The sequence below is a fragment of the Trichoplusia ni genome, chromosome 8 (assembly GCF_003590095.1).
Source record: "Trichoplusia ni isolate ovarian cell line Hi5 chromosome 8, tn1, whole genome shotgun sequence".
NCBI lineage: Eukaryota > Metazoa > Arthropoda > Insecta > Lepidoptera > Noctuidae > Trichoplusia > Trichoplusia ni.
The window spans coordinates 4,420,811-4,437,378 of NC_039485.1; the positions used below are offsets into that span (position 1 = coordinate 4,420,811).

The 16,568-nt window shown below is 33.6% G+C and overlaps 1 long non-coding RNA gene across 1 annotated transcript in view; it reads right to left on the reverse strand.

Annotated features, from left to right (window-relative positions):
* The window catches only part of LOC113496486, a 109,398-nt gene that overhangs the window by 55,561 nt on the left and 37,269 nt on the right, over positions 1 to 16,568 (reverse strand). Inside the window, exon 2 of the long non-coding RNA XR_003400823.1 lies at positions 1,563 to 1,621. This is a non-coding gene — a long non-coding RNA (uncharacterized LOC113496486). The remainder of the gene's footprint in view (positions 1 to 1,562; positions 1,622 to 16,568) is intronic.

Consider the following 16,568-nt stretch of genomic DNA (forward strand, 5'->3'; position numbering starts at 1 on the left):
AAAATGTGAAAAAAAAACAGAGCGGGTATAAATCATAACTTATATTCTCTACCCACGGGGATGAAGTCGCGGGCAACAGCTAGTACCTTATAATACTTATTCATAAAATTGCACTTGCAAATGAATAACAATAATTATGTAAAACAACATTATCTACAATTTCAAAACTGAAAATAATGATCACGTCTATTAAAAACAATACTCATTTTCATTTCACATAACATTCACGATAAAATCATGAAAGTTCAATAACATAAAAGTACATTCAAAAGAGACAAGTACCATACAGCATTACATAAACTAACCGAAAATATAGGATGATAGATATTACAACTTTGTTGAAGTTAGCTGTAGCGATCGAAGTCCTTACAGCTAATTAGAGAGTAAATGTTTAATGAATATCATGGACGCAGTCGTGTGACAAAGTTTCAGCCGCAACCGATTAGGAAGCGAAGGCTCTAATATTTGATATGAACTCACTATACTGATGCTTACTTGGTATTGAAATATCGATCTATTTGAGTTTTAACTGGCCTGTTGTTCTAGTAGTCCATAGTGGAGGTCTTGGACTTGATGAGGAGAAGGAACAAGATCATTTGTTCTGCGTCTGGGCGTTATTTATCGGTAATATGTATTTATATGGATATAGAGGTGTTTATCAGTGGTGTAGTACTCATAATTCAACCTCTGATAAGTTTGACACTAAGTGACGTTGTGTTAAAGTTGAGGCAAATATGTATATTTGATTTATAATTCGTAAAACATATTTTTGCAGCAAATTTATAAGTGCTATAATCGCAAATAATAGTTTGAAAATATATCTATTTAATAAACTAAAATACCTACAAGCAAACCCTGCATGAATATTTAAGTGTTAGTCACTACATTCAATTAAGATGATTTAATTCCATTAATCTCAATTAAGTTTGCATAGCATAATTATTTAAGCAGTAGGTAGTGTAACTTCTTGATTTGATATTAATATTCATAAACTATATTATATTCTTAGGTTTAGAATGATTTCTTCGTTTCTTACCTACGTGCATAAGACTTAAATTTTTGTTGAATCCCTGGCGACACACAGATTACAAAGACTAAGAGCCCTGTTCTTAAAAAGAAAAAAAGTATACACATACCTCAAGAGGTAGCTCGGGACTTTGCGTCTACTATATACATATACCTAGTTGTCTAAATCCATTAATAGTGTGCGTGGAAGTACTTTTGACCTCCTAAGAAAAGTGCCTGGTGGGAAGGGTAATGGCGCGATTAACAAAACATACGTTCTTCAAAGATTGTCATTTGTCTATATCTCCGGTCCCGCCATTCACATACCTCAAGAGGCCAGTTCTCAAAATTTTTAATATTCCCGATATTAAATACTTTCGACCCTTCACGTTTCATTTAACTTATTTAAAACCATTCACACATAATTCGCCTTTAAAACAAAATAGAAATCACTCAATCCATTCGGGAGTTATGATGCCAGAGTCAGACAGAAAGACGCGTCACACCTAACAACACCTATTTATGAGTTCGGGGTTTAAAAAATAATTTGTACTCACCTCCATCGCACTACAAGCCCGTCCCATGGCGACCCGACATCGCCTCAAACAGTCCAATTCTGGGAACAAACAAAGCACTAATTAACTCCAAACGGATCGAAGAGAAAAGTTTTACAAACTCCAGCCATTACAAGTAGTGAAAGGCATTTAGCTTTTATTTAGAAAGAGCTGTATTATAAAACTAAAAGAATATTATAGTTTAATTTGAAATGAAAGACTGCTGTTATTCCGAAAATGTAAAACTAAATACATAAAGAGATGAGATTAATTTTATACACCATTTTGGTCAGAACTTCTTAGAAAAGTCATGCGTTAAAATTGCCTATTCCTTTATTGAACAAAAAAGAAATACCTAGGTATAGTTTTTGATCATTTCTTATTTGTTTGTCAATTTTATCTTTGAGAATCAATTCAATCTTTAAGAAGTTTACCTAAATTGTTCCTGAATTATTTAATTGGGATATTAATGCACATCAATCATGTTTCGACTAGGTTACACTGCACTCACTGCACTGGCTAGAGTCGCAAGCAAATTGGTAACAGTGACAATGAAGACGATTTGATGATTTGACAACTACCCTGAAAATTACAACCACCGTATACGCTACTATGTCTCTATTACATTAACAATCTCCGTATCTTGGGGGCCTATGGCAATGTCTAAGAATTATACTGTTGCTATTATTGTGAAAAAATGATGCTGCTCTACGCCGTGTATGTCGCTGTCTACCTTCACAACCATAACATTTTTACTATACGATGTGGAGGTAGACCCTCTGATCGATGCTTACTTGTGCACGTAAGCAAAGTTGTATTAATCAAATCACTGGACTCTTCGTTACAATTTTCACAGATTATGTAATAAATAATGTAGTAACGGTGGAACGGTGGTAAATGTGTAAGGACGTAAATAAATTTGTACTTATTAGCACGATGCTTGTAAAGCATATTTGTTTTTTACGTTTCCAGCTTAAGCTTACGCAAAGCTACAAAATATTATAAGCCAGTAAAACCAGCGGGCGTCACTACTCTCAGATTCGTTAGAAAAGTATCATTATGACACCCTAAAGTTCCAAAGATTATGAAAGTTAAACTTGATCATTGTGTAGTTAAATTGTTTTGAATGAAATTTGGTGCGACTGTAGACACAATTCGTAAACAAATTATAACTATTCATCTTGTATAATCTAAGAAATTTGCCTGTTGGGTAGTTTGGAGATTTTGATATGATTAAGGTATATGTCGAGGTACCTGTCCGATATTTTGTCACTTATTGTGGTTGCCAAGGTAAATAATTATTCTAAAGCTTTCTAAAAAGATCAAAGAGGCATCTGGAGATATTATTTTCCTTTTGAAATGTTTGCGTCGACTCTTTTCCTTTGTTCTATACAAAAAATATAAACATAATTACCAACTATAAATTTTCAATAACCAAAAACGAAGATGGTATTCCGCAATATCAATTCATCGCCGACAAATACATCCACCACATAAAATACGACAAAACAAATGAGTTTTCATCAGGAATTGAATTTACCGCTGAGGTTTACACCGGAGCTTACTGAATTTATCAATACCATAAAACGTTCACAAATTACCTATAATAAATGTTCAGAGTTTATAACCGTAGAGCGTTTATTTTAATGGAAAAATGACAAACGATCGACATTATTTGCGATCTGGCAAACAGATACGCGCAATCACTTGGAATTGTTTGCCGTATGTTACGGAGCATCGGTTGTTTCTATGTAATAACGACATATGCGTGGGGCTCCTGGTCTATTTCATCTTTAACTTGTAAAATATAGAAAATGGCTTGAATACGTCTCAGCTAGAAGTATATACATTGTGTTTTAAACAGCTCCAGGTCAAATATTAATCCTGGTTTCTGTGCATGCATTCAATCATTGACATAGTAAGCAAAGAAAAATGTAAATAGTTGTCAAAATTTACATTTTAAAAACTGAACACAAATCAACTGGACTCAAAAAATGAACATCCTATACCCTAGTAACAGACGTCTGATAAATGAGTAAGAATAAAATTAGAAATTCTCGATTCCAACGAAAGTAGCAAAGATAAAGAAATTGACCCAGTAATAATGTGCAGTTAACCTATAAACTATCTTCCTGACTTTTCATTACGAACATATATTTTAAGTATTTATTGTTTCCTTGCCAAGAACCATGTAACATTCATTTTCTTTTATTTTTCAATCCCGTACTCTTATTAAGAGTTCTTACAGCTCAGCTGTTATAATTGTGGAAAAGAGATGCTACCACGCTGCTATGTAAAATGTATTTCGCTCTCCCACTTCCACAGCGACACAAGGTTTTCTTCAAGATATCGTGGTACAGGCATAAATCTTGTTTCGTGTCGTATTTATTTTACAAGTCAAGTGGTAGTACTTTACTATTTCTTATCGTAGTCGCATTTATTTCTAGTATATTTTTATATCTGTGCTGCTAGACTACAACTCGCTGATTGCGCATATTTGCTCACCAAGCTTCATTTTAAAATTCGCAAGTTGCTTTTCAATATTTCTATAAATTTATTATTAAAAATATATTTTGGAAACTAAAATGCAAAAGCTTCAAATTCATATCAATTGTTCCGCAAAAGACATCCCAAAAAACTATAAGCTGTCCCACCCACTTAATTCTCTGATAGCCTTAAACAGCACTTGATGGACACAAAATAAAAAGTTTCTAATATAATATGTAATAAGGCCAAGTCCTTTGGAGTAAATGCTACAATTTTAATATTTGATACACTTGGACCCTTCTCAAAGAGTGATAGACTTGCCCTTGAAAACTTTTTCTTAACCTGTAATATTAACTAAAAGAGGAACTATTGCCGTTGTAGATGCGAGTCGGCAAATGTACTGCCGGCGACTGTCTCGCTTTTACAACAAGAACTGTCCTAACATAAATGTTCTTAGTAATTAACATTAATAATCCTAATTTGCTATGTAATTTGCTTCATTTAGTGATAATTTTCTAAAGCTTATTAGAAAAATGCTCAAATGTTTTTCATTTCGAACAATATTCCCTAACTGCATAGAATCCAATTAAGAAGTTAGTGCTTGAAATTCAAATCCAATATTACATGTGAAGGTTTAATTTCGTTCTCCAATACAAATATTGTACAGCTGAGAGCGTATTATAAATAGATTTCGTCGTCTATTTTAGACTGGATTTAAATAAGACGGTAAGCAGAGGTCACCACGCCACAGTTCTTGAGCGCAACGTGTCGCTTGTCTGATCCCCAGTTATGACAAACTTTTGTGTGGTCCATTAATGCTTGCCCTGAGTTTAGATATCTTTCTACGTGTGATGTAAATGTTCATGAAAACCCCCGCACCAGAAGGATTAAATTCCTTAATTCATGAGTCGTTTTTTTTAAAGAATACTTGTCATTTTCGAATCAATTTCTTTGTTACAAAGCTATATTATTATGTGAAAGAACGGGCACTTGATCTATTAAATAACAATTTTTTCGTTCAAAACGAAACCCACCTTTAAAAGCAGTTGTGGAAAAGAGACGCCACTCTACATCATGTAGTGTGCTCTCACCTCTACACAATGTATGCAAAAATATTACTTAAAGTGCTGATGCTAGGCCCTCTGATTGAACAACAAAAAGATGCTTAAAAAATAATAAAACTTAGTTAGGTATCGCGTGCCGACTCCAACAAACCACAAATTGCGATCGACATGAAAGCCTTAACGATTGAGGAAATTTGGTAAATCACTTCATATATAACGAACAATGTTGAGTTTTCACAATGAAAACGTTTAATCAGAAACGTATTTGGGAAATTGACATTTATTATTGCTTCTTTCCAGACTGTTCGATTGTTTTTAGAAACAAAAGAGTAATCAAACCAGGATTTCAGTTATTCTCATAATTATTGCTATTCCTGCCAAAGAAAGTCTTTCTTTTTTTTGCATGAATTGCATTTTTTCCTTGTTGCAATATGAAGAGCTCTAAGCTACACATGATACGGTAGGCCCGGGGATGGGTGACCATCTATGTCATAGCGAGTTCTCTGTGTTTCGGAAGGCATTTTAAATTGCATATCCCCTCTCCTATATATACATATTTGAAGGTCGTTAGAAGCTCACACAAGGTTGTACACCAACTAAATAAAATAATAACAAAAGCTCTTGATTCAAACCTTATAAAACCTCCGCCGTTTTACCTAAACACAGCAAAACTTCTATCCCTTATTGGCTTAGAAATGTATCTATGAAAAATCTATTTGAAATAGATATCTGAGTTGTTCATTGTTTATTTAGACGGGTTTACGTGAACTGGATACCGACACAGCTCCACAAACATGAAATAGCGAATGTTTGAAAAACACGAACTATTTCGTAGTATCAACTTGTATCCAGACACAATTTGATAATATTTTGTAAATACTTTTGAAATAATTTTGAAAGATAAATATTTGTAAATACTTAAGCGAGTGATGGTTGTATACTTAGTTGCTTGTTTTTTTGTGTTAAATACAAAAGAATTTACAAAATAAGATAATTTTAAGCAAATACATTTTTGTATTTTTCTTTGAAGACGGTAGATCGAACGAAGACTAAGATCACGAACGTTTAGTGATTTTAGATAAATGTTGGTGCTTGAAAATTATGTCTTTGATTTCTATGAACAGATGATACCTACTTTCAGCTATTCAATGTAGCAAATCTGGCTGAGAACTCTTTCAAGCAAACAATCTCAAAGCTGTAGCTCATTTTGTTCGAGATAAAATATGTATTTAGGTAATATGACCTCTGATTGCTATTTATGAATAAAAAAAATCCAAGGAACGCAATTCCGATGTATTTTGGGAAAACTATAAACTTTTTAATGTTGTTCCCATTTATGTAGCGGTTGCTAGTTCATTTCCCATAGGTTCGTCGTAAAAGGAACTTCTTTGTCAAGTTTTACGAGCAGGGTTCAATGCCTTGATGATGATTACATCAATCCTTTCTTTCTTGTTCCTTGTTATAGACAATTTAACTGTTTTTTATTTTATATAAAGCCTACCATTAACGAACATCTTTTATTCAGTTTTCAATACGAATTTAAGTTTTTATTAATCATACAATTATTTTCCATTTCCCAAAAGCTCTCTGATAAATAGATTAAATGTTTATAACGTCTTCATAAATCTTCTTTTTAAGATCAGGTGTACCTTGAAACTTACAAATTCAAAGTTGAAGATACAAATATTTTTATGTTTATTCTTTTACCACCACAACCTTTGTTCGCCCCAAACGAACTCTTCAATAAGCCTCAAACTATACGTCAGGCTACGACACCTCATGTCTTAGATAATACGTCAAATCTCCTTAATACTATCCTTTGGAGACGGTTCTCTATAACCAGTTTCCAAGAAAAATTGTATCAGCAATACGTCGTGGTAGTGTGAGTGTAAATCTGACAAATTGCTTGCGTGAACGATGCTGACAGCTCGACGTGCACACAGCAATTCTATCAGGTATCGATATCCAAGCAAATAAGGAACAAATTGCAATCTATCGGATTTTTCTTTATGGCAACACGGATAAATGCGAGGATATTGATGAAGAACTGAGTTCATTGTCTGTGTAATGCAAGATGAAGGGTAGTTTTAAAGATGTATGACAAATGAGAAGGGGGTTGCAGAGATGCAGTGTTCTATAAAATAGGTTTTGCTTGTAATCTTATATGTATGTATATGTAAAATGAAAGCAAGCGCGTTTCTTCTGGAAAAAAGAGTAGTTCTTAAAAACAGGAAACTACCAAAATTTCCAAGTTTAATTTTAAAAACTCTTTAAGTTACTTGATTTTATAATGGTACTCATTTTGATTTTCCCTAAAATACTAAAACTTCGTCAAAAATCCGGACAAACATGGTTAACAAAAATCTCTTGTTCGCGTAGCGCTAGTGTGAAAAGAAAATGTGCAAATGTCAAACCTTTTAACCCTTGAAAACGTGCACAATTTCCATAAACCCGACTCCATGAAATACTTACACGGTTTTTAAATACAGAACACAATGAATAGAAATAAAAATGTAGACAATTTGAAAAGCTTTCTTTTACGGTTCATTGGTAAAGCAATAAAAGAGGTACAATAAAAAAGAGAGAGAGAGGGAGAGAAAAACAGTTATAAAGAAGAAATAAAAGTAATAATGGTAAAACGTTTTGTATGTAAATTGTAATCAATCGGTTCACGTGAACGACACGACGTCGACAGTGAGTGAAAACTTTAATGGGTTGTTGAGTGTAAACGACACGGTTTTTGCTTGTAACGTCGCGTGGTACTCCATAGTACTGAATAATAATGACTGGCAATACTGAAAAATCAGCCACTTATATTGAAAAGGTTTTTCGCGTTTTTGTCTTAATTGCATTTCACAACGCCCCGAATTGTGTTTTGACAACATGATGACAGACTGTTGTTGCAGAGTTCTTGAATGATGAAATAGCATAAAAACTTTTTATACCTACATTGTTTTCCTTCATAGCTTAGGTTGGCTTTGAAAATTAAAGGAGAGTATTATAATAAATTGAAAAAGAAAATGAATTTAAGCAAGAAATTTAAAAAAGCACGAGTAAACGTAATAAATATGGCTGTTAAATAAAAATAATTTTCGATCCAAACGAAAATCAAATAAAACAACAAAGGCGCTCAGCAACTACCGTTTACAGTCACGTGCCCAATAAAAACACAATAAATCAAAGCAATAACAATTATTCGCGCAATTTTTCATGAATTATGATTTCATTTAAGCGGAGTCACTTAATTAGAAGTTCAGGACCCAACGTTACTTATTGAATGAATTGTTTTCACAAAAAAAATGTTACATCTAATAATTCTGTTCACAGCTGCGCCCGGCACACTTAATTGACATAATTGAAAAGTTAAAACCTCACGTTTTCCGCTCACCTTTTTAAATATTTACTTTAGCACCCAATTAGTGTGTCGCTAGTAGATTTTCCTTTACAACTAAGGTGTGTTGTACACTTAATCAGCTGATTCCCAGGTTACATGCCTAGAAACTATTTTCTTTAGAAAAGGAATGGGACCTGGGTACGTCGGCGTCATCTGTGTTAAAGCATATCAATGCTTGAATGAAGCCAATCCACCCTACTCCTACATCACACATTTCCATGTAAATACAGAGCGCCAGACACACGCCACAGAGTAAAATGGGCATGCAAATGTTGAAGTAACGTCGATAATAGCGTCAAAAAGCAAAAATATTTTCGTATGACACGGCGGATGTAATTTACATGCTTTTCTCGTATTCCGCTGGTTTAAACCTATGCAAAGCGAGGCTGGCGTGTCGGGTACTATTCCAAAACCTCCGACGACATGACGTCACGAGTATGAGCCTTGTGTACCAACCCTAACGTACCCCGTCCTTTTGCCCCCACTTTTAGCAGGTCGACTTTCCACCAAGTTAACGGTAAAGCTAATTTCGTTTATTTTTCACTTTACCTGCAAATTAAGGCTTAAATATTCTAATTTATTATTTCGTTTAAACGTGACCATTTGAGTACGCTGTTTGTTGTTAAGAACTGACTGCTTAGAAAATGCGAGAGAAATAAATTGAATTACTTGGGAAGCAGCAAAATAAATATTTGTCTTGGTAATGAAAGTTTGAAAACAGTGTTCTACAAATGAAAGCCAGTTGCTCAACAAAATAAAAAGTACAATATTCAATAAAAAATATCGAAACTCGAGTAAGATTAAAAATCTATGACATGAACATCCATTTCATTCTTAGTTCTTTGAAATAGAGTCCAAAATAGATGAAATCGCACAATGCTCTCACAAAGCATGTTTTCTTATGACTAGTTCTACTAATGTCGATAAATCGTTGCGTGAGGAGTTTCATTATAACAGTATAGGTGGAAATTCACTTGGTCCGCACCCATTTTCGTATAATAAACACGCACTTCGGGCAAAGTGTTGGGCGGTGATCGCGTGTGCCGCTCTACATTAAACGAAACTATGTTATTATATAAAGCTTTTATTATTTTATGTCTTGAAACTAATTAACTAGGTCTTGTTCATTAAGAAAAGATTTTGATTATTAAAATATGTGCGGTTCGTGTTAAGCATTGTAAAAGGAGTTTTTACCTACGTTTGACATTTACTTATGCAATTGAATAAATTAGCTATGTAGTATATTGTTTAAGCCCGCAGTTATTCAACTGTCACATGTCAATGACTATATTTATCTAAATATTAGAATTACTCACTGCTGTATCCAGAAGTACGACATTTATTGGCAAGTATTTTAAGATATATTATTATAAATTAAAGTTGAATATAAGTTTAAGTTCTATACAAGAATAAGTTTAGATACCAAAGTACAGACCGATAGGAAACTCGTAATATGTACATCTTCTCAACAAAAAAACACTTCGAAACGGAAAAAACCTTTCACAAATATAGACACAACTCAAAGAAAATAACACTTTACACGTGTTCCTAAAACTTTTCTAGCAAAATTCGTATCAAGAGCAACAAGTCAAACAAAACAAACTGCCCAACTAATTTACATAAGACGATATCTAAGAATTGCTTCCTTATTCGCTTTTTCAAAGCAAACACCAACCTGCGAGCCTACCATAATATCTTAAAGTAAGATAGATGCTCTTGAGGAAGGGAGACAGCACGCTACACTACGTAGAATAATGTAGAGCGCTGTCTCTCTTTCGCAACGACAACAGTCCTACTTGAAGGTGGCGTAGTACGCGGGCTGCTTGATATATTCATAGTAACGAATATATTTATCTCTTGAAGAATTTCGAAACGGGCTTTACAACCTTTTTTATGGCTTTTCTTCCGTCTTAAAGTGATTTCAATTAGCATATAAAATGTTCAGCTGGCACTCAAATAATTTAAGGTTTGTGGTGCGTTAAGTGGGCCCTTATTTGTATTAAGGCATGCTAATGAATCATCATTTATTTTATCATCACAGATTGAAAAATAGCTAGTTTTAGTTACGCAAAATACCTTTTACTAAGTTTTTATTTCAGTTTGTATCGAGTCGTATGAAATTTTAACGAAAATAAGTGCGTATCCATGTAGAAAACAAAGTGGCAATTGTATAAAAGCTCCGTGGATCCACACCTGCCATAAATCGAAAATGTCTACCTTTATAATGTGAAACTATTACGGTCAGCCGACGGTTAACTTTTAAAAGTATCTTGTAATAGACACGCCATTCAAAATTGCTTCCTAAGCCGAAGATCTAAAGCATAAAATCCAAGTTCTAGTTTTTCATGTGCATGGTTATTTCGGTCGGTGTATACCGAGGGTGCGAAAGTTCATTCAGGCATAACAATACCCCCTACTATAAGATCCATTTAAACTTTTCGACACGAATTTGTTCGCGTGAAAAGAAAACGAGAATTAGATAAAGAACATTCTGTTTCTATATTCGAATTGTTTTCTTTGTCGTGAAACTCTGCGGAGGTTTGTTTAAACTTCGATGAAATAACAGATGTATCTCGAATTTTAAAACATTGGGAAAAGTCAACACGATACTTTGAGTTTCGTTTTTCGAACTCGGAATTCTACGAATATTTCGCGTTTGCTGCCAATATGATTGAGCCGTCAATATGAGTTTGCAAATAAAATCATGTTACAAAGCAGTTATAAAAAACCATTGGATATTTTTCCATCATCACGCTTTCTTTCTCAAACAAAGAAGAACATCACTGAATTATCCCAATTTTGAGTAAAGTCGTCTTCCCATAGAAACATTAAGAACTGATACATGATAACTGTATTCTTTCCTTTAATTTCCATGACTAGTACCTACACTATCTCTCTAATTAATCAACCTGACAAGTTTCATAGTAGCGGGCGGAGTGTTAGCCAACGAGTGGGTATAATTGGGACCTTCCGATTGCGGGCAGGCCATTTCACCACGGTTCAGACGTACACTTATTTATAGTTCAGTAACACCTTTAATGTACCTACGTAATGTCATTCAACAACACACAGTGTTAATCCTGAAATAGATTTCGGAACGTAACTATTTTCTGTTCGTGAATATTGAATTTGGTTAATTTTTAACGGGTTTGAAACTCGAAAATTCGTATTAATTGTTTTATTAAGGTATTCGTTGTTCTCATTTTGAACAAATGAGGTTTTATACATACGAAATTGTCACAGACAACAAAAAATTTGTGAGGAACTTTTTTGGAAAAATTATTGCGCTTTTGAACAGAATAGTTTATTCTACATTTACAGAAGCAGTATTTTTCCTAATCTGGTTTAATAACGTCATATTGACGGATATTTTAGTATAACCTATACCGTGCAGGAGTAAATACAAAAACGATAGATAAAATGCAATGAAAACTGCACTTTTCAATTGCCTTGTAGGTATAGCCGCTTGATCGCCACCTAACAAACACTGTAAAACCAATATTTGTAGAACATACAATACAATTGTTTGCGTTCAGGAACCTTCGACAGTGGCTTGTTGGATCTAGCTCGCGACTGCATGCACTGCATGCGATTCACTTCAATATTTATGTAAGACAGTAGTTTTATAGTTCTAAATCAGACTAAAATTAAATATTTTGAATTGAAAAAAATCCCTGTATATAAATTCTTGTTGTCCTAGCAAACGTTGTTTTTCCATACAAATGACTTCTAGGGAATAAAAAAATGACGGTAAATAGATGCATATTATATATGTGGGAAATAAATCGTCTTGATCATCTTGAAAATGCGTTTATTGCAGTAAATGGTAGAGTGGTGAGAGCGGTAAGTAAATTTGACTATATGTTATTGTCAACAAGTAGAAACAAATCACTGTAAGTGAGCTCATAAATTTAATAATTTCGTGACCCAGACATCATTAAAAAAGGTAAGAGTATATATAAGAATTAATACTATCGTACACGAAATTCATGAAAAAAAATACGAAGTCCTCTCATCATCACAAAAAATGATTGAAATTAAAGAAAATGTCTTTGGAAACTCGTAGTAACGCCTTGGAGCGTTATAGTCAACGAGTGTACATAATTGCGACCTTCCGATTGCGGCTGGCCGTTTCACCGCCGTGCCTCAGAAATGGACGCAGATAGTAGATATACATAGTACTTTTATATTTAGACTTCGGTCTAGGTATACTTAGATACTGAAGTGGTTATGTTCAGTTAACAGTGAATTAACACGTACCTACAGATGGTTGAACTCATCTGTACAGTGTACAGTGATAGACAAATTACTCTCAAAAAGAGGGCTACCCACACGTAACGTCCTGCGCAAAAGTGAGTCGAATTGAATGTACGCACGTATGGTATTTATTAATTAGATTATTACTGCACACCCTTGCCAATTGAATATTCGACGAAAAAAAATTAAGAAGTCTGTCAGATTTCCAGAACATATTTTTCTTTTAACACCTTACTTTCACATGCTTCACTAACTTTGATGTGTTTTATTGTAAATGAAAAATACATACCGATTTATTTTTTAAATACCTGACTCACTAATTAGATTTGGTTAGTTAAATACCCAATTGTGAAGGGCGTTAATCTGTGCAACTTAGACTACATATATTCAACTCTCGTATGTCGTGCCTTCCGCTTGGTTTGAAGTCAATGATAGAATTTAGAATTAAAGCTACATCCAACTACAATTCAATTTGACATTTAATAATTAAGAATTAACATAATAGTTTATCGGCCTTATTTATAATCTAGCTTAAGATTGTTGTGGCACTACAAATGAATTATAGTCAACCTGTCTTTCACCGAGTTTACTAAGGGCGGGTCTGCTTGCGTTAGTGAATAAACGCCTAGCTATTAATATAAAATGACCTATATTCTGAGACACACCTTTATGTTAGCAAGCTCAGTTAATTTTCAAGACAAATGTTAGGACATTCATAGTTTATTACAAGTGAAAATTGTTATTTAATGTTCATAAATATTATATTCTTGTGCAAGATTGGTAGATACATATACTCGTTTCAATTATGGGATTAGTTTAGATGTTATAGTAAATGTACTAGATAAACAAGCTAACGTTTTTTGTTTCTAGGGAATTTCTGGCGTAGAAAAAATACCATACCAATAAATAAAAATGGGGGAGGATTACCCTTAACGTATAGGTGGGTGAAAATATACACACAATATATGTGTAATCTGAATATGTATGATTCAGATTTATATTAGACCTTTTTTCCACTCCTGATTTTTTTTCTAATTCATTCCACAAATTAAAAAAAAATCAACCACTGTCATTATTGTGTGTCTTAGTAATTATTTTGAAACAATATTATTATCAGCTTTAATAATAGCTTACAGTAACTCCACGACCTTTAACCCTAAATGATCAAACTTCGAAAGATTTTGATTAAGTTTCAAAGTTCAGAAATGTATAACTTTCTTTTCTGATAACAAAATACATGGTCTTGTAATTTGACGGATAATTTAGACGTAATTGAAAATGAAGCAGAAATAATTATGTTCGATAAAGTGCTGATATTAAATTATGGAACTGATGATAGATAATATTAAGCAATACACGATTTAAGTGAGTTTAAGTGGTTACGATAACCAATTAGCACGAGTAGATCATTCGAAACAATGTCTTAATAAGCTACAGAATATGCTATAATAATAGTTGAATAAAACTTAGCTGAATCATTTTCAATTTTTAATATCTAACCTAACCAAATATATCAGCAATACCTTTCTTAAACGTATACGGTAATATTGGGCAAAATGATAAACCAAGACCAGAAGAGAATGTTAAAATGGTCGTTCGGTCTATCACACGTCGATCCTTGACAGCTGTTGAAGGTTAAGGCTAATTGATTCAATAGTAACAGGAACGCACTAATCGTATGCAAAGCTATTTATGACACGTGTCAAAGCAAGATTCAATATGTCATATTGAGCTGTATCTACCTGTATAGTTCATTTTTAACTTTTAATTCTATACAATTTTGATAGTTTTAAATACTATGGGGTAGCACTTTACACCGACACCTCGATAAACATGAAACAAAGTATACTTACAACTAAATCTGGGACAGTAAATTGAACGCATAGTTTGCAAGGTAGAAAAAAGATAGGACAAAATCTACTTTCAAACAAAATAGTAGAACAGCAACGCTTGCCATGCAGCGACACCAAAAAAGGGATTTAACATACCAGGTTTAGGTTTAGTCGTATGAAGGATAATTCAACGCATTGCGATACAGCGATACATAAACGCAAATGACGTAGCACGGGGGTTCAGGTTTAGTTAGCAAGAGTCTGACACTACCCATTTCCTCCCCCGAGTGAGTACATGAGGATTTCCCCGCCTTATCATAAAAAAAACTTCTTTGGATTTGGTCATAAGAGTTTGTAAGTACCTATTTCCCGATGAATGAGTGACCATGAGGATTCATGAGGATTACCCCGCCAAAGCAAAATAAAATCGTATCAAATAAAGTAGGTAAGAATAATATCCCGTTGAAATGAATGTAACAAACAAACGAATTGAGCTTAATCTGATTATGATTATTGAGAACGGTACCGGAGTAAATTTCGATGTGTAAATTACCTATTATTTCAGTCGAAATGGGAAAACTCGGCTTTTGTAAATTCAAGTACCTACCTACTCCAATATCTAGGAATTTCGCTCCATTCACCTGTAATCTAGATTGGTTCGGGTAAGAATAATATTTTCGCCAAGTTCGTAAGGTGGAAAGTAAAAGAATGTCTGTTATTAGTTTGAATAATTTTCAAGGTAGATTTGCTTTACGATATGATCGTCTGAGAAGTAATTTGTTCGTAGTTAGCTTAGCAGGTCTACGTTTAATCTATTTTTAATCTAAGCGCACCCTGAGCTCCCCTGGCACGGCCTTGCTAACTCACCGATTTTCTTTACCACCGCATTAGCCTCGACGTATTTTTAACACAGTAAAATATAGCATTCATATAACTAGACATTATAAATTTAAATTTATGTTCTGCTTGTTTAATTCTAAATAATAGATAGTACTTAGAACAAAAACGTACAACCAACTTAAAAAAAAAACTGCTGAGCCAAATTTGATAAGGGTTTTTATGGGAAAGTTTAGAGTTCATTAAAAAAAAGCGACGAAATCAGAATCTCCTCTTTTTTTGAAATCTTTCGATCGGTAAAACAGACACAAAGAATGTTTTGTAGTCAATTTTTTAACTAACTATATTTTAAATTATATAGTAAGTCACGAGTCGGATTCATGTGCTGAGGCACCTGTACCACCATAAAATACTGAATACCAGATTTACACGAAAACAGCTGTTCATTTTATGCACAGAAGCGATATTGCAAACAAAACTAGAGACTAATTAATATTCCTTCTTTTATAGTATCCTATAAAAGATAACAATATAGGTATTATTGCTTACTGCGAATAGTTAATTTGGAATTGTTTGTGGCTGTACGGCTTAGCTATGCCAAAATTGTACGATATACAAACGTGCTAGATCGACCAAGTCCGTCTAATCATTCGGCTCGGTTTTGAACATCAATAAATAAACACATTACTAAATGAGTATTACATTTGAGAGAGGCAATATTGGTTTATTTAATTTGATTATAGAGGATGAAGCTTCTTGTTTCATAAGTGTCATCCCCTTTATTATGACCGTAATGATACTTAATCTCGATCACTATCGTTGATATTTTTGTTGCCGCTATGGCAACAAAAATATCATCTGTGAAATTTTTAACTGTCTAGCGATCTTGATTCTTGAGATATAGCCGGGTGACAGTGGTGGTTCAGTAATAAGGTTCCTCGGTAGTAAGGTAACATCTTTTCACCATGGAACCCTAGAAATAGGCTCCAAACATGAATGAATGAATGAATTTAGTGATTTTGAATTATTAATGACGCTTATAGCTTTCTAGATTTCAAAGTAATACTTTCAATTATTTTGTCGAGCTAAAGCAAACAAGCAGAACATAAGGAACAGTTATATTAATGTTATATTTTAC